Source organism: Hakea prostrata, chromosome 4 (genome assembly GCF_041222555.1).
Source record: "Hakea prostrata isolate BN-2017 chromosome 4, UWA_Hpros_2, whole genome shotgun sequence".
Taxonomy (NCBI): Eukaryota; Viridiplantae; Streptophyta; class Magnoliopsida; order Proteales; family Proteaceae; genus Hakea; species Hakea prostrata.
The window spans coordinates 41,014,773-41,037,258 of record NC_142603.1 but is presented as its reverse complement, the minus strand read 5'-3'; the positions used below and the strand labels follow the sequence as shown (position 1 = coordinate 41,037,258).

Sequence of the window (22,486 nt, the reverse complement as noted above, 5' to 3'; positions counted from 1 at the left end):
AGTTCGAATCCCCTCGGGGCCAGGGGCGAAGCTCCGCTTATATTAATTATATAAAAAGCGCCTTGAGGATGTAGTCGTGGTGCGCGTAAGGTTGGCCTCATTCAAAAAAACATTTGAACCATGACTTCATAAATGTTTTTTAAGGATGAATCAATAGATTTCATTCTAACGATTCAAGCTAATCAAACAGTTAATTTTATGAACCATGACTCCATATATTTAAAATTTGTAGACTTAAAATCTTTAGATTTTTGAAATATTCAGATTCAAGTAACCAAACAGGCCTTAAGTTTAAAATTTTCTTGAAATTACAAATCCTAACTTCTCTTTGATGTGACTTATAAATATATTTCAACCATATAATATGATGTTGGGACACATAGCACAAATCTACAAGAAAATGGATAGTCCATTTCTGACAAGAAAATGGGCCTAATAAATTTTCATGGATTCCGATCTTCACCATCAATGTTCATGCACGGGTTTTTTTTTTGAAGAATTTTTTTTCTATTTACCTATTCTAAAATGTCCAAAAACTTTTATCGATTTGACGATAATACCCTTATTTCAGATGTGGCAGTTGCCTTGCCACTCGTGGTGGTGGGTGTCTCACGGATGGTTTGATGGCTCAGCTTAACTAAATTCACATGCGACGAAGCCCAGTTGCCAACCCAATTCTTCCCTGCACGTATCAGATGTAAATTCGAGAGGGCCCACCCATACGTATGAGATCTCTCCAGCGGGGGCAGTGGTATTATTATTTGAGCCGTCTGATCTAACTCATGTGATCAATAACCCTGCACGGCGATATACGGAGATCTTCCCCCGATAAATATCAGGGAAAGAAGAAAGAATAACTGAGGCCGTCCGTTTCAAGAAAAAAAGTTTAGACCGTCCGAACCAGTGAAAACTTGAAACGTCATCGGCGAATATGAGTGAGGTTCCACTACTGATGAGACAGATAGACAGTGATAGAACTCTATTGACGTGGTAGGAACCAATGGATTAGCATGGGCGGTGGTAAGAAATCGCGCTTTAAAGCATTTGATTGGAATATTACTTATAATCGTTGAAAGAATATTCGCACGAAAGTAGCATCTCACGGTTACTTAGACCAAAAAAATAAAAAGCATCTGACGGTTACCACATCCTAATATAGATTCCTTCCCCCCTTTTTTTTTGGGTGAGATATTCTTTCATGTTGTCTGTTTGTCATGGTAACTAGAGGCCATTCGTTCATCTTAATTTGTGCAGGTGGTTCACTAGATCAATGCGTGAATAGGTTGTGTGGATAGGTTGAGCTCCAAATTCTGAACTTTAATTTGTGCAGGTGGTTTACAAAATCAATGCGTGGATAGGTTGAGCTCCAAATTCTGAACTTTAATTTGTGCAGGTGGTTCACAAGATCAATGCGTGGATAGGTTGAGCTCCAAAGTTCAGAGGATAGGTTGAACTCCAAATTCTGAACTTTAATTTGTGCAGCTGGTTCACAAGATCAATGCGTGGATAGGTTGAGCTCGAAATTTTGAACTTTTTTTTTTTTTGGTATTTGAGGTTCATCTGGGCCAACTTGCGCGCACCTTGATTACATCCTTGGGGGGAGCTTTGTCGTCCATAAGGGTCAAACCCATGATCTCTCCACTGAGAAGTATGGATCTTTATCACTCTACCAACCATACATTGATCGAAATTCTGAACATTGCGTAAGTGAGGAGCACAAGATCTTCACTATTTCATCCCCTATTTGTTCAGAAAAAGAAAGAAGGATAAAATAACAAGTTGTAATAAACACTTTAAAATAACCAATATATTTACCATTTTTTTTTTAATTCCATTGTGGGCAACATTATCTAAATGTTTATGATAAAATGTTAGATAGCAGGGTTAGGACCTTTTTTATAACTTAACAAAAGCAAAATCACTAGAAATAGTTATGAATGTTTATGGAAGCAAAAACACACTCTTAGGCAGTTGATAAAACTTGCTTCTGGAAGACCAAGTCAAGGACACTAGAGTTTTGAAACAATAGTACCTAGTAACTGCTGCTTATCTTAGGGGTGTTTTCTTGGAGCAAGAGGCGATGATGAACTTATTCAGTACCTACATTCCTCACCTTTTCTGCATATGCAACAAGCAACCCAGCTTCATCTGCATGGTTTAGATCATGGTCAAAGGACCACAACAAGGGAAATGCAAATACGATGGGGGTGGAAGGAAGTGGGAACTTCAAATTTTTCTGCTTGGTATTTGGCCTCAAAAACACTGTACGGGTATGCTATTGGATATCTGGTAGAACATATTTTTGAGTTGCAGACGGTTGGTGGAACTATAGGTTCCATTGGGTGTTGTAGACATATCAATAATGGGAAGGGAAGGATTTCGAGCAATCTGTGCATCTAAAAACAACAAGAATGAGGTGATATCTATGTCGCCATGGTGGGTAGATCGGCTACTACTCCACCTTGCTTTGGAACCTATGCCAGAATGCAAGAACAACAGTCTTCTTCCTCCTATTGCAATATGAGTTCAAATGAGGGGTATACGGTTTGATTGCTTTGAATATGGATTGATTCTGAAGGCTGCAAGGTAACTTGGAAAGGTGGTTGAGATATAAATGGATGTTGCAGAAATGAGGCTACCAAAGGGGTCAGCACGCATAAAGGCTATGCATAACCTTAATCATCCAGTGAGACTGTATGCCCAATCAAACAGTTGTGGGGGGGGGTGCCCTCCCCCCCCCCCCCCCCCCCCCCCCCAACTCTTTTTTGTTTTTTTTGTTTTAATTTTCCCTCCCTTTTTTTCTCTCCCCTTCTTTATGAGGGGGGGCCTCCCCTTTTTTTTTTTTTCTTTATTTTTTTACCAAATTTTTACCCCCACCCCCCCCCTTCGCCCCGCCTGTTCCCTTTTCACCCAGGTGTTTTTTAAGTTTTTGGGGTTTCTCGGTATTTGTATTGCTTTAGTCATGAACCGAACCGGTTGGGTTCATTTGGTTCACAACCTATTGTTTATTAGAAGGTTGGGTTGGTTCAGGGGGGTAATATGCAAATCGTTTTTCATTTGAGATTTCTCTCTGTTCTACGGTTCTTGGAGCTCTCTTGAAGGTTCGTTCATGGCCGTCGTGTTCGATCGCTTGTAGCTCTGAATATCCTTGGTTCTTGAAGGAGATGATATAGGGCTTTTGATCGCTGGAGTATGGCGAGCACTCGATGGTACTTTGGAGACCTATGGTTGCTTGTATCAGGTGTATTCGTAATCTCTTATTTCTTCTTCTAAATCTGTAACTTCCCAAAGGCTTAGTGAATTGGATTCATACCTGAATCCCGGAGAGTAGGCATATGCCGAACTCCGTAATCATGTCTTCTTCTTCTCTTGATGTTTGAATACCCTTGCATGTTCGGTCCACACGATTTTAGGGCATGAGGTTTGATAATACGATCACAGATTGGCATCAGAGCCATCTCATTCATGTTCCCTGCTTCATTTAGATATTGTTGAATCATTTAAACCCTAAATTGAAGGTTGCTTATATGGTTAAGATTGTCTTAGTTTACAATATTAAATTTTTTTAAATTTCTTTCGCTGCCTATACCTCTGATATATGAATAACCATTCGGTTCTTATAGTCTCTATACAATTCTGTCATAATTGTTAACCTTATGAAATTGTTTTATTTCATATGTTATGAATGTGCTATGATTATGATTCGGTTCTATAAAAACCTCTGTTAAAAGTGTTTCATATAATCGTGGTATACTCTGTTAATGTGTTTGTAACCTGTTGGGTGACAATTTGAGTATAGGTAGGTAATTCTGATATGATTAGGGTTTAATTAATCTCATTTATTTTTGCCTCTCTGATTATACTATCTGCTGTCTAAATCTTCTTGTTAATATTGATCTAATACTTGGTATGTATTGATCTGTGGTGTTAACATCTGATTATTAGGCTGTTGTAACTTGTATAAATTGAGCTTATGTTTTTTGTGATTAATTAATATTGATTATTTAACTCTTTGTTAGAATAATCTTTTATTTTTTCAGAATTGGTTAATCAGTATTGTGAATAGTATTCTTGTATACTGATTAGGGTCTTGTGGGTTCAAAGTGGAGCTAAGTAAGGGTTTCTGTCTACCAGGAGAGGATACTCCTCCCAGTGTGGTTAGTGTAATTACCACAGGCTCTAGTAGAGCTGTAGGTCTAGGGGGAACCCTAGCTACCTAAGTTTGGATACTCCTCTGGGGGGGGTTCCAGGGTAGATATTGAGAAGTTTGATGGCACAGGGGACTTTGGGATTTGGAAGAGGAAGGTTCGAGCTTTAATGGCTCAGCAAAAGCTCCTAAGATCAATAGATGACCTAGATGCTTTCTTTGAAAGTATTGATCCAGTCTTGAGGACTGAAGTGATGGAGAATGCAATTGGTTGCATGCTCTGGAACATCACTGATGGGGTTATCAGGTGTCTTGATGATGATGACAATACTCCTATTAAAGTTTGGAATAAACTTGAACAGATCTATCAGAAAAAGAATCTAGGTAACAAAATTTATTTGAAGGAGAGGTTGTATGGGTTTAAGATGGACCCTACAATCACCCTTGACAAGAACCTAGATATATTTAAGAAGCTGATTCAAGACTTAGCAAATACAGGGGAGAAGACTAAATTGGAAAATCAGGACTTGTCTATTATCCTATTGAATTCACTTCATAATGATTATCTTGTTGTTAAGAACTCAATCAAGTATGCCTGTCAAAAAATTTCCCTAGAACAACTGATTGATGCCTTAAAGAATAGGGAGTCTGAACTATTGGCTTCTGGTAAGACTAAGGGTAGTGGGGAAAACCTGTTTGTTAAGGGCAAGGGCTCTTACAAACAAGGGAGACCGAAAGGGAAGGGAAAAGTAATTGAAAATCATGAGACTAACAATAAGAATAATAATGGGAACAACAAGTCTGATACAAACCTCAAGAGATGCTTCTTTTGCAAGAAAGTAGGACACTTTATGAAAAATTGCTTTGCATATAAGAGAAAAATGAAGGAATTGGAGACTTCCCATTCTGATATGCCTGGACCCAAGAATGGTCAAGCCAATGTCTATGAAGACATCAGTGAAGTGCTTACCATATCTGAGGTTAGTAGGCAAGAAGGATGGATTTTAGATTCAGGTTGTACTTATCACATGTGTCCACACATACACTAGTTTACACACTTGTCTGAGTTAAATAATGCCAAAGTTATGATGGGAAATGATGATTTATGTGATGTAGTTGGTATTGGTTCTATTGAATTGATGAATCACAATAAATCTGTTTTCACCTTACATGATGTTAGATACATACCTGACTTAAAGAGAAACTTGATTTCAATTAGTAGCCTTGACAATGCTGGGTTTGTAACTTGTATCTCTAGGGGTAGTCTTTCTGTATCTAAGGGATCTCATGTATGTTTAAAGGGCATTTCTCAGTCTAGTTTGTATGTTTTTGATGGTAGTACATTCCTAAATAATATCTCCAATATTTGTTGTCTGTCAAGTGAGTCAAATATCATTAGTGTGTGGCATGCTAGGCTAGGACACATAAGCAATAAAGGAATGCAAGCTCTAACTAAACAAGGCCTGTTTGGCAAGGATGTTATTGATAACTTAGAGTTTTGTGAGTCATGTGTCTTAGGTAAGCAGCACCGGTTAAGCTTTGGAGCTGGGTCTCACTTATCTGGGGATATATTATAATATGTACATGCTGATTTGTGGGGACCTGCTTCAGTCTTGTCTTATGGTAGAAACTCTTATTTCTGATCCCTTGTTGATGACTACTCTAGGAAAGTGTGGATCTTCTTATTGAAGACCAAGGATGAAACTTTTGAAAAGTTCAAGTATTGGGTTGCTTTGGTAGAAAACTTGAGTGAAAAGAAAGTTAAAACATTAAGGACTGACAATGGATTAGAATTTGTTAATGAAATGTTTAATGGATTTTGTAATGACAAAGGGATTCAAAGGCATAGGATCATTAAATACACCCCTCAACAAAATGGCATTGCTTGAAAGAATGAATAGGACAATTTTAAACAAGACTAGATGTATGCTCATCGGTTCGGGGGGTACCTAAGGGTTTTACGGGGTGAAGGCATTTACAATAGCTGTTCACCTAATCAATAGGAGTCCCTCTGTTACCTTAGGGTTTAAAACCCCCGAGGAAATGTGGTGGGGCAAACCCCCCAGTCTTGGTTACCTTAGGGTATTTGGGTGTGAATCCTTTGCTCACCAGAGCATTGGTAAATTAGAACCCAGGAGTAAAAAGAGCATCTTTCTAGGGTATCCTGAGAGGGTGAAAGGATACAAGCTATGGGATAGGACTATGCCTGGTGTTAAGACCTTTGTTAGTAGGGATGTTCTCTTTAGGGAGAGTGTGTTCCCTTGTCTTTCCATTGACAATACCAATTTGAATCCACTTGATCAAAGAATGACAGACTTCACTCAATTTGATTTAGGGCAGGCTGATGTTTTCTTAAGTCCTGCTCAAACTCTTGATTCTAGTATACCTAAAGGACCCTTGACTTCCCCTCAACCTAGTTCTGGTAATAAAGAATCTGAGGTTGTAGTTTCTGAGATTGAGAGTGGGCCATTGCCCTCTCCTGAGACTTCCACTGGAGAGGTGGAAGAAGTTCCTGATCTGAGTAGTTACCAATTGGCAAGGGATAGAGTTAGGAGAGTGGTTAGGCCACCTAGAAGGTATGTAGCCAACTTTGCACATGAGACTGATATTTCTGTCTCTGATATTGGGTTAGATGAACCTAGTTCCTATGAAGAAGCTTTGGGTTCCAAAGATAAAGATTTATGGGTTCAAGCCATTAATGATGAATTAGATTCATTAAATAAGAACTAGGTTTGGGAACTAGTTCAGAAGCCCAAGGATCAAAGGTTATTACCTTGTAAGTGGATATTTAAAATCAAGGATGATGGAATTGATAATTCCAAAAGATATAAGGCCAGACTTGTTGCAAAAAGGTTTTGTTCAAAGAGAAGGGGTGGATTATGATGAAATTTTCTCTCCGGTTGCCAAGTATAAGACTATAAGGTTGTTGTTGTCCCTTGTTGCTCAGAACAAAATGACTATAAAGCAGTTGGACGTGAAAACTGCCTTTCTTCATGGCAATTTAGAAGAAAGGATATATATGGAACTACCTTTAGGCATCTCGGCAGCTGGAGAGGAATCACAAGCTTGCTTGTTGAAGAAATCTCTCTATGGACTTAAACAGGCTCCTAGGCAATGGAACAAACGTTTTGACTCATTTGTGTTGAGTGTAGGGTTTAAGAAAAATGTTTATGACAGTTGCCTATATTTTCTCATTTCAGATTCTATTGTGTTGTATCTTATACTTTATGTTGATGATATATTGATTGCTAGTATTGATTCTAGTCTTATTCAAGATGTTAAGAACAAGCTGAAATCTGAATTTGAGATGAAGGATCTTGGGACAGCCAAGAAAATTTTAGGGATTGAGGTTTATAGGGATAAGGGGGAGGATACTATGTTCATTGGTCAGAGATTATATTTATTGAAGGTGCTTGAGAAGTTTAACATGCTTAATTGTAAACATGTAAATGTTCCTTTAGCTGCACATTTTAAACTTTCAAATGATCATTGTCCTAAGAATAACTTTGAAAAAAGTGAAATGTCAAAGATCCCTTATTCTAGTTTTTTAGGTTTTCTTATGTGTCTCATGATATGTACTAGACCTGATATTGCTCATGCTGTTAGTGTACTGAGTAGGTTTATGTCTAATCCTGGTAAAGAACATTGGCTTGCTCTCAAGTGGCTCTTAAGGTATTTGAGAGGTACTGTTCATAAAGGTTTAGTGTTCAAGTCCACACCTGGTGATCTTATTCTTAAAGGATATACTGACTTAGATTATGCCAGTACTGTAGATAACAGGAAATCATTATCTTCCTATTTCTTTCTGTTATCTGGTAATTGCATCAGTTGGAAGGTGCAACAACAGCCTATAGTTGCTTTGTCCACTACAGAGACTGAGCTTGTTGCTGCATCTGAATGTGTTAAAGAGAGTATATGGTTGAATGGTTTGTTGTGTGAACTTGGTATTTTGAAGATTAAACCTGTTGTCTTTATTGATAACCAGAGTGCTATCTTTTTATGTAAGAATCCTGTTTATCATGACAGAACCAAACATATAGACATTAAATACTTCTTTCTCAGGGATAAAATAACTGATGGTTCACTTTTAGTTGAAAAGGTAAGTACTGAGCATAATCCTACAGACTGTGGTACTAAGCCATTGCCTCTTTCTAAATTTCTACATTGTCTTGATTTGTTGGGAATTGGTGATGTTGTCTTTTAGTACATATGTTCTGTAGTTTTGAGTTGTATATTACTTGTTTTTGGATAGTGATGTGTGTCTTGTTGTTATTTGATTGTTTATCAGGTTTTGCATTTGTTGCAGTTTTAGGGGAGATGCTGCCCAAATTTTTATAACTCTTTCTCTGTTTGTCTCAGTTATGAGATATTTGCCTGGTGTGTGCATGTGTGCTCTTCATAGTTATATGAGTGAGTTATGAGTTATGAGTTATGTTTAGGGTTTTCTCTACCTGGTAAAGTCTGTTGCATGGTGTATCTGCATGGAGTCATTAGTGTTGCATGGTTAGTGTGTGTCTAGGTATTTTGCATATTTTATTTGCTTTGTACTGTGGTTTTCTTTTGTCTTGTGGGTGCAGGTATACTTGGATGATGACGGTCGCATCCAGCTCACTATAGTCATTTTGGGTGTACAGATTAAGGGGGAGATTGTTAGGGGTAATCTGGTATTTGTACTACTTTAGTCATGAACCGAACCGGTTGGGTTCATTTGGTTCATAGCCTATTGTTTATTAGAAGGCTGGGTTGGTTCAGGGGGGTAATATGCAAATCGTTTTTCATTTGAGATTTCTCTCTGTTCTACTGTTCTTGGAGCTCTCTTGAAGGTTCGTTCATGGCCGTCGTGTTCGATCGCCTGGTAGCTCGAATATCCTTGGTTCTTGAAGGAGATGATATAGGGCTTTTGATCGCTGGAGTATGGCGAGCACTCGATGGTACTTTGGAGACCTATGGTTGCTTGTATCAGGTGTATTCGTAATCTCTTATTTCTTCTTCTAAATCTGTAACTTCCCAAAGGCTTAGTGAATTGGATTCATACCTGAATCCCGGAGAGTAGGCATATGCCGAACTCCGTAATCATGTCTTCTTCTTCTCTTGATGTGTGATTACCCTTGCATGTTCGGTCCACACGATTTTAGGGCATGAGGTTTGATAATACGATCACAGAAAGTTTTTCTTCTCTCACAGCAATGATGAAAAGGGAGAACGATGATGCAGCAGGTGGGAAGTCTCATGTTGAAGGGATTAATGCAGATCTTATTACTCCAATTCAGTCAGGGAGTGCAGTTGAAAAGACCAAGGAAAACAAAATGAAAGAACCCTTGGGGATGTGTTCGGATCCAAAGGAGTTTCAAACTTAGTGTGGTACTGAGAAAAAGAAGGGTCAAATTAAGGAAAATGCATAAACAAGGGGTATCATGGACAACTTGGAATTGCAGGGGAAGAATAATGAATCTTTTGAAAGTCTGGCAACAATGGATTTGGGTGGACTTTTGGGCACAATTGTGCCTTCCTCTAAACCATGACTTCATATCAAAACTTGTGGAATAGGTATACAAACTGAATCTATATAAGCTTTTACTAAGGCAGATTTCAAAGAAATGAAAGAACTGAAAGAGAGACAAGAAATGGTAGGAGATAATACAAATGGGAGGGAATAAAAAATGATGGAGAAGATGCTACATGCCCTTGAACGATTAGAACAGCTAGAAAGAGTTACAATACACTCGCTCAAAACTCAATCTATCACGCTAGTCTCAAAATGTGATTGCCCCAAACCTGGTGAGAAAATGGTTGAGAAAATTGAAGAACAAAAAATGAGGACTATTGATGCTCAAACACAAACTGAAGATGAGATAGCTATGGAGGGTGGGGAAGAAGAGGCACTCGCACTTACCGTCTTGACCTGTCATAAAGGCGTAAGACATCACCTGACTTCATGCAACTTCCACCCCTTGACCGCTTCAACCTCTTTCTAGATTCTTCGCTGAGGGAATCATCGGATCCTAGCACCTTGTTTTGGGCCACTTGGGGGTCCATGGAAGCATGTCATCTCCTCAATCCAATCACTGTGATACCAGTGAATTAGGTGGCTCAAGCTCAATAGACTTCTCAAGTTGTCTTCTAGAACGTAGTGGTGGAACCAGCGACTAGCGTCCGCCAAGTCTTCCCATGCCATAAATACTCTTAAGTTCTTTGATTTATGCATTGTGTTATTTATTTCCCTACTTGCTATTTTGCATTGTTGGTTGAACAAAATCCCTCCCAAGTCCAGAAATCGTTTTTCTGCTTAACCTTCCTATTGTGCTCTTTAGTTCGTTAAATTTACATCTTGACCTATGAATGAAACTGTGTAGTAGGTTGTGGTTTCTTTGTAAGCTATTAATTTTCTTTTCTTTTCTTTTCTAGTATTGACTTATTCTAATTATATTTGTGTTGTAAATTCGATCCTGTCCTTGGGAAGTAGGTGGTGTAAGAGAATAGTTTGCCTCTGGTTGTGGCTGTCAAGGTTATAATTTTTGTAATCTTATTATAAAGCTGCTTGCTTGGAATGTTAGGGGTATCAATTGTAAATTCACTCAATAATGCTTGGTGAAAACATTTAAGAAACAAACCAGACATTGTTTTCCTGTGTGAAACAAAGTGAAGGACCATCTAGCCTTTATGTCTGCTAAGAGGAAACTCTTTAGTGGGTATACCCTTGTGGGTCATGAAGCCAGCTCTAGATCTAGAGGTTTACATGGAGGAATTATGGTATTTTTCAGTTTAGATTTTGAAGCAACGCTGATTCATTCGGATCCCTCCTCTTTTGTGATCAGTTGTTGATCAAACTATTGCACCTACATTGTTGTTTTCATTTATGCCCCTCCTAACTACTTGGATCTAAAAGTTTTTTTTGTCACATTTGGCTTCCTTACTGCAATCGCTAATTAAACCTTTTGTGATTATGGGGGACTTTAATGAACTTTTTGAGACCAAAGATAAAATTGGAGATGTTTTCAAACCTTCTCCTGCTCTCCCCGCTTTGAAATCTATTATTAATGATGCCAACCTCTTTGAAGTTTCAGCACTTGGATGTTATTACACATGGACAAATAGACAAAGACCCCCTAATCTAGTCAATGAAAAGTTGGATATAATTTTTTTCTTCACCTAACTGGATTGGTTGTTTTCCAAATCCGCAGGCTACAAAAATGCCTGCTATTAGTTCTGATCACAATCCCATGTTACTTGAACCTTATGCTATGCCAATCAATAATCATAAACTCTTTCACTTTCAAAATGCTTGGATATCTCACCCCAATTTTTCTATGGATATTCAATCTGCATGATTGGAAAATTCTTGCACACCCCCTTAATGAAAAATTGGCCAATATATCTATGTTTCTGCAACATTTGAACAATTCAGTGTTTGGTAAAGGGGATAATCTTTTCCACTGAACTACCCTCGAAGTTGATTTGATGGAGCAACATCCCTATCCTAATTAGGATCTCATTAATCAATAGAAAAAATTGTTGGCTTGGACACTTGATGTGGAGGAAATGTTTTGGTTCCAGAAATCTCGAGGTAAATATATTTTTGACGGGGACAAAATTACTAGATTCTACCATCTCTCTACTAAAATTAATCACCATTGAAGATGGATCTCCTTCGTTGAAGCTAATGGTTGTTGTCTCTCTAACCCTAGGGAGATAGCAGGGGTGTTTGCTGACTATATAAGGCATTTGTATCAAGCCTCTAATCCTTTGGACCCTGAGTTTGTTGAATGCCTCTTCCCACCTTTTGAGATGAGGACTAACACACTGTCGACTGTCCTAGACCCTATGGAAATTAAGAGTGTTGTCTTCTCCCTTGGACTTAATAAAACTCCTGGGTTTGATGGGTTCAATGTTTTCTTTTATCAAAGGTTTTGGGATTTAGTTAATGAGGATGTGATCAAATTTGTTACTATTTTTTTCTTGGTAGGCCAACTCCCCGGTGGAGTAAACCACACCCTCCTGTGTTTTATCCCTAAAAAGGAAGGGGCGAAATCAATAATTGATATTCAACCTATTAGTTTGTGCAATGTTTCTTATAAATAATTGCAAAAATTTTAGCCAAAAGACTGCTACCTCTTCTCCCCAATTTCATTTCACCAAATCAAGGGACCTTTGTGGCTAACAGACAAATCACCGATAATATTATTATGGTTCATGAAATTTTTCATTACATGGAGAAGACTCGTAGTAAGACTGGTTTTATTGCCCTAAAATTAGACATGTCCAAAGCTTATGATAGGGCAGACAGAGGAATCATCATCAAACTCTTTTAATTCCTTGGATTTGATGGTTGTTGCTTGTATCTCAAGATATTATGCAAGTATACGTATCGCAATCAAGTAATAAATGATAAGTACAGTATCGATCCCACGGAGAATTATATCCTTAACTTTCAATGTAAAAGTAAAATTGATTTAAATGAAATTAACAAGGTTGATTGGTGTTTGTCTAACTAATTAACCAAATACAGTAAAAAACTAAGAACTAAAATGTAGATTTGAGCATGGAGAACTTAATGGTGACAAGTGTGTTAGATCAAGTTTCCCTTCCCCTAATTTTAAAACACAAATACTAAAGCAATACTACAACCCCAAGATAAATCAAGACTTGGATGTGGCATATGGTATTTTCCAATACACATGCTAGCATCCTAAATCAACATCAGCATATTCCTATGAAGTTGAATTAAGATGCAATTTAAACCCAATCCAATCAATGGTAATGTGAGGTATTGGGTATTCCTACCAACCTACTAATTAACACAACCTAATTAAAGATGATGCTAACTCACACAATTCAACAAACACCTAGACTTCATTAATTTTCCAATTAATGAAATCATAACATTCATTCAAGAAAGATCATTCAAGAACTGAAATTAGTCAATATAACATGCTGAATTCATTAACAATAAAGTGGATTGCAATAAAACTAAAGAACACATGATTAGTTACATATCAAAATTCGGTTTAGGTACTACTATCATCCCAACACGCTAAGATTTAGCCCATAACGAATTCAAATGCATAAACCTAGTATAGTTGACATGAGACTAGAAAATAAGAGATAGAGTTATAAAAACAAGATAAACTAAGGCTTAATGCTTCCACATGAGCTCCGCTTTCTTCTTCAAATCGCAACTCCTCCTTGCTTCCACAAGAGCTCATTCTTTTTCTACCTCCTTCCTCTCGGAGTCTCTCCTCCACACCTTGGTCCAATCTCTCCTCTTTTCCCTTGCCTCTCTTCTCTTTCTTCCATAAATGTCTTCAATCATTAGGTTAGATTTGGCCATAGGATTAGAACTTTCCTCCGAGATCAAGGCTGAAACCCATCATGTATTTACAAGAATTTAGTCCACTTAAGTTACCCCTTTTTGGTCATTCCATTTGAATTGGATCTGAGAATATTCTGCTCCGTTGTTGTAGCAATGCGACAATTCTACACAAGTTAGGGACATGTTCTTCTATTATGAATCTTCACCTACATGTTCAGAAAGAAACAATCAAATTCATCCATAAAGGGATTCATGCAATGTGACAAAAATGACTAAACAAATGCAACATGTTGAGACTAAATAAGACAACACCTAATGAATACTATCACTAAAACAAGACAAATACTCCTAAATCAAGCCATCTCAAGTATAAAAGTTATAAATCTTAACTCTATTTCATAGAGTTATCACACCCCAAACTTAAGACATTGCTTGACCTCGAGCAATAAGACAAATAAACAACAACTAACTACTAATGAAAGCATGGGAAATCAAAAGAAAGCAAATAACCTGGCTTAAGCATGCATGATGGTGTTGCGGTTGCCTCTCAATCTTTTTCTAAATTTTCAGATTCAACACATCTGGCCAATAACACTTAGATGTCATACTTTACTCATCGGGATGCTCTCAGTGTGTGTGTGAAAGTTAAGATCTTGCCCCGATCACCCTAGTATGTGAATCATGGTCATCAAGTTTAGTTCATTGATCTAATATGTTGACCAAATGATTACCTCTCCACTAATTAGAATCCATATCTTTTTACAACCCCAGACTTGTTTCATACTCTTTTGAGCATTTGACCCCAAACTTATTATTTATGATATTTTTTTTTTTATTTTTATTTTTTTTATGTTGTCATCTTGCCTTTTTAGGAATATCGCTCATTTGTGATGAAATACCGGTTACTCAACAAGATCACAAACAAGAGTTCTTGCATGCTCATATTTCGGGCCTTGTTGCATCAAAAATACACATGGGTTACATGCATATTCCTGGTTACTAGGTTGCCCAAACAGTAACATTATTCTCTTTTTCTTTCTTTCTTTCTTTCTTTCTTTCTTTTTTTTTTTTTTTTTTTTTTTTTTTTTTTTTTTTTTTTTAATGCTCATATTTCGGGCCCTGTTGGCGTCAAAAATACACATGGGTTACATGCATATTCCTGGTTACTAGGAACCCAAATCGGGAGCATTATTCTTTTGGGAAGGGAGGGTCAAACCTCAATCAATATTCACAATGCACAAAGTTCTTGGAAACAACCAAATGGGGATCCCTAATGTGTAAGTCTTGAGGTTTTCCGTTAGTTTTGGCGTGTAGCAGAATCTATTCTATATCCGTGTACAATGTGGGGTTGGTTGTTTTTATGGGATGGTGTCTTGCTCATCATTCAAATAACCTATTTACTAATTTCCTTCCTCATTTGTCTTCCTCTCGAACTTTGCAATCTATGGATAATCTCGCATATTATGACATCATTCTTACGTTTCCACATCAAAGTGAAGTATAACACTTAACCCCTTTTCTTTCATTTATGCCTATTGGTGTTCCGTCCTTTTCGTGGGAGGTGCAATTTGGGTTGCGTATGTGCTTGTCGCATATTGGGTCATTGGATTACCGTTCTCCCGATCGAGATATCCTCTTTTACCAATAACATCATTGATTGCATCAAATTTGGCGTGGTTTTTTGTAGATCCTTTTGGGGGATAATATTTTATTATCCATTAGAATAATTTATGGTTGACCAATATGAAATTTGGCTCTTCATACCCAATTGGTAATATATGTCGATTATTTAACCAATTCTAAAATCCTAAAAACTCTCACATTGATCCGCTTTCCCGGTTCTCTAGGCTTGAAACATCACTTGGTGCATCAATAATATAGCATCACAAACATGAGTAAATGCGCATCGATCATTATAGCAAAATTGTGCTAAGATTTTCAACAAACCGAATAAAGCACACATTCACATTACTTAACAACCATCCAAATTTCATGAAAAGCGATTAACTACACAAAACATCTACCCAAACGCTACTCTAAACTGCGCACTTTAAACTATCGTCCCAAAAACTAGAAATTAAGTACTTGCTGGGACATCCATATCATGAAGATAACATATGCAATTATTGACATTGCAAAACTTACCCCCAAACTAAAGATGGCGTGTCCTCACGGAAAGAAGAAAAGTAGGTATAGAAACACGGTAAAGAAAACATAACTTCCACAAGCTAGGCCTCATCATCATCACTTGAAGATTTCTTGGTGGAGATGGATGTGGGTTCTCGGCTATGGGAGAGGCAAAATAGAGGACCTATTGAGCACTAGAACTGGGTCGGTTGTGCTCTTCTTCTTAGGGGCATTTCAATTGGAATGCACAAGGTTGGCCCCTAACAACCATTAATTCAAACAAAAACACTATCAAACTAAACATAAAATGAACTGAGTAAAACAACTAATCAAACAAACACTAAACAGACCATATCTAAAATAGACCATATCTAACAAAACGACACACCATACAAGTAGAAACCAAACAAATAACGAACAATTAACTACAACTAATCGGACAAATAGCAAGAACAAACAAATAACAAAACAGAATGACATAGGGTAATGATGACCCGATTCTGTGTTGGTGTGTGCAGTGATGGTATCTCCAAAACAGCACCTAAAACAAATGAAAACTTTGCATATACCCTAACAGACACCAAGACAATTTAGAGCAAACACATAAACCATAAACCAAAGTGAACATTCGCAATAACGCCAATCGAATTTCACAAATATGGATGAGGATGGGGAGAACACTTGCTGATGTGGTGTAGGGAAGATGGAAGGTCAAATACCACAAAAACATGCTCGAAACCGTGACGGTAGTCCTCGAGAAGTGATTTGATGATGGAATGGGGGAAAAAGTGAGGGTTTTTGTGAAAGATGGGCTATCGGTGAAGAAGAAGGTTGCTTTGGTGGGTGAATGTAGGTAAATGGAGGTGTGAAAGTCTTTGAGAAGCGAGAAAATGGAAGAGGAGAGGAGAGTGAGTTGCGGTGGAGAAGAGAAGATGGTGCCGTGAAGGTCAAAGAAGGGAGCTGAGTGTTTTTGGATTTCGGTTTGAAGCGAGAAGGTTAATGGGTTGGGGTGGGTATTGGTTCGAATCGGTTCGAATCGGTATTGGTTCAGAATGGTTTAATAGAAGTTTTGAAGTGCAATTGTGATGGGTTGGTTGGGTTTAAGGTTAAACCGGGTCAAGTGAGTGGTTTTATCGTTGTTGTGGTGTTGCGGCAGCTTTGCTATAACAATGAACACGAATGTAATTTTCAACGAGAGAATGTAATGTGTCAACGAGAACATGTAAGACCCGTGTGAGGATCAAAACTTTGTAGTAGCATTGTGGCCACATCGCTACAACAAAGATAGTGAAATTTGTTGGGATATTGAAACATGCTCTGTTCAGCAGTTTGATTTAATGATAAGTTTGGCAAAACACCCAAGCACTCTCTGTTTGTTCCCCACACTCCCTGCACATCAAAGACACCTGTTAGCAAATTATCTGTCAGTATTTTTTTTTCATCACACATTATGAACTACCCATGACTTTATTAAACACCTAATGAACTACTAGCACACAATTAAACTAAAAATAATGAAATTTAAGTGACCTCCCTTCTTTTAAGCCTCTTGAAAGATGATTGAAGATTTGTCCCGCTCCAATGGTGCTTCCAATAATGCTTGATCCACTGCATGCTCTAGTTCCCAAGGCCATTTAATGATTTCTTCTTGTGCACCTTCCATAATTGGACTCAAACTCCTCTGTTGCTTCATGTACCTGTTGCAACATTCCTCCAACCAAATTTTAAGCTTTAATACTGAAGGACTGATCCCGTTGATCTCTACTATACTCCATCCCATTGCTCTTCTACACTTCTTCATCACTTCAAGTAGCATATCTTCCTGCTCCTTTGTTAGCAGTTCTGAAACAAAAACATGGAGTGTTTTGGCTGCATCCAAATGGGCATATTGAGAGTGTTTTGAAAGAGGTGTGAACTCTAACATATGTGGCTCTTCAATTGATGGTTTAGGGGCTTTAGTTTCAAGCTCAGATAATACAAGAGACTCAAATCTACTCCCACTCAATGCCTTAGCTGGTCTTGCCTCTAACAAATCCATATATCTACTTGCTTCATCATCCACTTGTTCAATTTCTATTGCCAATGAAAGCTCTAGTGGGTTTTTAATACACTCTGCCTCCAACTCTTCGGAAACCAGCTCTTCAAGGACATCCACAACAAAGCACTCTTCTATTGCATCTGGAGATCTAGGATTTTCTGTAGCACATGGCAATGATCCTTGAGAGCGATTACTTAAAGCACTAGCCAGCTGTCCAACTTGATTCTCCAAATTTCTCAATGAAGATGCTTGACTTTGAATCATTGCATCATTCCTTGCCATATACTCCTTCAATAAAAGCTCTATTGATGAAGAGGGTCCCATAGGTTGAATGTTCACTTGCTGTTGAGCACTTGGAAGCGGATGAGGTCGAGGCGGGATGGAAGATGGGCTTGCATTCCGTCCTTGAGCATTCCAAGAGTAGTTAGGGTGCTGCCTCCAACCAAGATTATAGGTGTTGGCATATGGGTTATTGGCATTGCTGAAATTACCATCATAGTAAGCTAATTCGGGTTGGATGGACAGCTATCAAAGACATGCTCCCCACCACAATATGTACACGAGATTGCTGTATGTTGTTGGTTTGTCAGCTGTAGGCAAGTTTCGATTTTAACACACTAGTTAGGGATGACACTTGTGAAGTTAAAGTTGTCACCGCATCTAACTCATAAATCCCTACCACTCTCTTATTTGCAGCACCTCTCTCAGCTGGCCATTGGTAGTTGTTGTTGGCCATTCTCTCCAAGATCTCATAAGCTTCATTGTAAGACTTTGCCAATATAGCCCCATTTGCTGATGCATCCACTATGGATCGAGTTTGTCGACTTAAACCATAGTAGAAAGTCTCCATTTGAATCCAATGAGGAATACCATGGTGAGGACATTTCGCAAGAGCTCCTTAAATCTTTCCCATGCCTCATACAAAGATTCACCATCCAACTGTTGAAAACCGGTGATATCATTTCTGAACTTGGCATTCTTTGATGCAGGGAAGTACTTCATCAAGAACTTCTCTACTAAATCATTCCATGTGGCTACTGATTGTGGAGGTAAGGAGTTCAACCATGCTCTTGCTCTATCCCGCAATGAGTAAGGGAATAGCTTCAATCTCAAGGCTTCTTCGGTTGCTCCGGTATCTTGAAAGAATCACTTACTTCCATGAAGAGTCTAAGATGGAGATGAGGATCTTCTGTTGGCATCCCACTGAAATGTCCTATAGTCTTAAGCATTTGGAACATCACAGGCTTAAGTTCAAAATGTAATGCTTGAATTTCTGGCCTTACTATACTTGGATTCAGCTCATGCAACCTTGGGACAACATATCCTCTAATGGCCCTATCTCTATCATTACCCTCAGCTGCCATATTATTCTCAATATTACTCAACCCATTTCTCATTGCTTCAGCCATCGTTGGACCTGCTACTAAACCTCGCTACTTCCTTCTTCTAGCTCGAAATGTCCTTTCGATTTCAAAGTCAAAGGGTATCAACTACGGATCGGGCGGCGGACTCATACAAGGGTAAAAGCACACGAGAATAAAAGGAAAATAATATCAAAGTAAAGAAATTTCAGTAGATAACTAAAACTTACTTATACACTAATTATTAAAGACAAAATTCCCCGGCAACGGCGCCAAAAACTTGTTGCTTGTATCTCAAGATATTCGCAAGTATCGTATCGCAATCAAGTAATAAATGATAAGTACAGTATCAATCCCACGGAGAATTATATCCTTAACTTTCAATGTAAAAGTAAAATTGATTTAAATGAAATTAACAAGGTTGATTGGTGTTTGTCTAACTAATTAACCAAATGACAGGTAAAGAAAACTAAGGAACTAAAATGTAGATTTGAGCAATGGAAGAAACTTAATGAGTGACAAGTGTGTTAGGAATCAAGTTTCCCTTCCCCTGAATTTTAAAACACAAATACTAAAGCAATACTACAACCCCAAGATAAATCAAGAACTTGGAATGAATGACAATATGGTATTTTCCAATACACATAAGCTAGCATCCTAAATCAACATCAGCATATTCCTATAAAGAATTGAATTAAGAATGCAATTTAAACCCAATCCAATCAATGGTAATGTGAGGTAATTGGGTATTCCTACCCAACCTACTAATTAACACAACCTAATTAAAGATGATGCTAACTCACACAATTCAACAAACACCTAGACTTCATTAATTTTCCAATTAATGAAATCATAACATTCATTCAAGAAAGATCATTCAAGAACTGAAATTAGTCAATATAACATGCTGAATTCATTAACAATAAAGTGGATTGCAATAAAACTAAAGAACACATGATTAGTTACATATCAAAATTCAGGTTTAGGTACTACTATCATCCCAACACAGCTAAGATTTAGCCCATAACAGAATTCAAATGCATAAAACCAAGTATAGTTGACATGAGACTAGAAAATAAGAAGATAGAGTTATAAAAACAAGAATAAACTAAGGCTTCAATGCTTCCACATGAGCTCCAGCTTTCTTCTTCACAAATCAGCAACTCCGCGCTCCTTGCTTCCACAAGAGCTCCAGCATTCGTTTTCTACCTCCTTCCTCTCAGCCGAGTCTCTCCTCCACACCTTGGTCCAATCTCTCCTCTTTTCCCTTGCCTCTCTTCTCTTTCTTCCATAAATGTCTTCAATCATTAGGTTAGATTCTGGCCATAGGATTAGAACTTTCCTCCTGAGATCAAGGGCTGAAAACCATCATGTATTTACAAGAATTTAGTCCACTTAAGTTACCCCTTTTTGGTCAATTCCATTTGAATTGGATCTGAGAATATTCTGCTCCGTTGTTGTAGCAATGCAGCAACAATTCTACAACAAAGTTAGAGGACATGTTCTTCTATTATGAATCTTCACCTACATGTTCAAGAGAAAGAGAAACAGTCAAATTCATCCATAAAAAGAAGGGAAATTCATGCAATGTGACAAAAATGAACTAAACAAAATGGAACATGTTGAGACTAAATAAGACAACACCTAATGAATACTATCACTAAAACAAAGACAAAATACTCCTAAATCAAGCCATCTCAAGTATAAAAGTTATAAATCTTAACTCTATTTCAGAGAGTTATCAATGGTCACTAATGCCAGCTCATTAAAGCCCTTATCTCTTCCCCTATACTTTATGTTAAAAATTCAAGGCTCCCCTTACTTAATTATGGTTCTCGGGATCAAGAAGGTTACAACAAGGGTGTCCCCTCAATCCTTACATTTTCCTCTTAATCATGAAGGTGCTAGCTCATCTACTAGGTGAGTATAGGTCCCTCAACCTATTAAAATGAATCAAAGTGGGATTAGAGGCACCAAAGGTCACTCATCTCTTTTTTGCAGATGATATTTTTCTCTTTTGTAGAGTTAATACTGAGGACGTTTTGGCACTAAAGGCAGTACTTGAACTATTCTCAGACTTGACAAAGCAGGAAATCAATTTCGAGAAAAATGGAATTTTCTTTAGCCGCAATGTGCCAAGAGATACCAGGAACCTGATACTCTCGATACTAAAGGTATCAGTGATTAAGGGGGAGACTACATACTTGGGAACAAAATTGTTGGTTGGATGGGGAAAGGCAAAGAACTTACAAGCAATGCCGGATAAAATGAAAAAAAGTTTGCATGTTGGAAAGCAACAAATTTATCATATGCAGAAAGAGATGTCTTGATGCATGCTTGCACTTCAATGGCACTCTTTCAAATGCAATGTTTTAGGTTCCCTAAGACAATCTGCACAAAGATAGATGTTATCCAGAGATTCTGGAATGGACAACCACACATGAATAGGCAATTGAACCTAATATCTTGAGGAAAATGCTGCCAACCAAAAGAATTAGGAGGGATGAGTTTCAAGAAAATGAAGGACTACAACTCAACATTGCTATTGAAGCAAGGTGGAGGATAATCACTCAACCAGAAGCAATGTGGGTTCGAGTATTGAGAGAAAGATACTTCAAGTGTCGATCTCTTTTTGATCCTAAAGTCTCTATAAGGAAGGGATCATGGATATGGAACATTATTACCAACATCGTCCATCAATTACAGACAATGGTGCTTCTCAAAATCAGGGATGAAACACAAACTTCATTTTGGTTTGATCCTTAGACACCATCCAAAAGGACTCGTTTGACATCTTTATAAGACTTCTCTCTTTGGCCATGAAGGGCAATGGTGGCCGAGGTCTTCAATGACCTTCAAAGTTTGAATAGGGAGTTATCTCCACCCTCCTCTACTTCCCACCCCCTAATCACATCGCCAATTACACTCTCGGACCAATGCGATTTGTGGTCTTTCTTACTTTCCCAAATGGGGAATTCTCAGCTAAATCAGCTTTTCGCGCAATATAAAATAGCACTTCCCACCCTTGAATACACCAATTCTCGAATTCGTAGAAGTTATCGATCCACCCAAAATTTAAATCTTTCTTTTGGCGTGTCTTGAATGCAGGATTACCGGTACGAGCAATAATAGCTCAATGGACAAAAGTCCAGACAGATTGTGTTTTGTGTGGGAAGGATAATGAAACAATATGTCATATCTTTATTTCCTATGATTGGGTGAAAAGAATTCATGTAGCCGAATCAGTGGGGTTAAGGATGAAAAATTGGAGCAACAACTCTCTCTTGCATTTGTGTCATAACCTTCTCTCACAAATGGATAAGCCAACCCCAACATGATTTTTTCCAGTTGTTATAATTACTTGCTATTATATATGGAAAGAGAGAAACTCCAGACTATTCACATAAAAAATACCCAATCCGTTAGCGGTGCTTTCTCACATAAACCAATGGATTGTAGCTTTAAAGCTACAATAAAATGCGGATAACAATTTTAATCCCTAG

At 37.9% G+C, this 22,486-nt stretch overlaps 1 non-coding gene across 1 annotated transcript; it reads left to right on the top strand.

Moving 5' to 3' along the window:
- Positions 1 to 18,488: 18,488 nt before the first annotated feature.
- LOC149018900 (small nucleolar RNA R71) lies at positions 18,489 to 18,594 on the top strand. Its single transcript, XR_016173209.1, has one exon. It is a non-coding gene; the product is annotated as a small nucleolar RNA R71 (small nucleolar RNA).
- Positions 18,595 to 22,486: the final 3,892 nt, after the last annotated feature.